Raw genomic sequence first — 465 nt, forward strand, 5'->3', positions numbered from 1 at the left:
TGTGGCAGGTGTCTTTGTGTGTTTCTTTTTCTCTGGAGGCCAGGGCAGGTGGATGGCGAGTGTCCTGTGGACCCCTCTTAGCCCTGATGTAGCATGGCACGAGTCCAGATCAGCCGAAAACTGTATCGTGTTGGGATTATTGTCAAGTCTGAACATGAACATTATTTGATATTGGGGCCAGATGCCTGAAGTTGGGGATACTAATGTCTGAGATACCGCTCAGAGATAAAATGAATGGCTTCCCATTCATCCCATTTTAAGCAACTCCGCACTAAGTCTATGAAAACAAGACACTTCACTTCCTCGGCCCTTGCCAGCCCTCTCCAAATATCAGAAGTAGATTCTGCCTGTCGGTTCAGGCTCTAAAAAAGTGCAGTGCTCCGTGGGAGTAGTGGGATCTGCACTCGCTCTGAAGGGTCTCGTTTCCCCTGGATTTCCCCTTCTTGACAGGTCCTCACTCCTCTA

Source organism: Balearica regulorum, chromosome 1 (genome assembly GCF_011004875.1).
Source record: "Balearica regulorum gibbericeps isolate bBalReg1 chromosome 1, bBalReg1.pri, whole genome shotgun sequence".
NCBI classification, from domain to species: Eukaryota; Metazoa; Chordata; class Aves; order Gruiformes; family Gruidae; genus Balearica; species Balearica regulorum.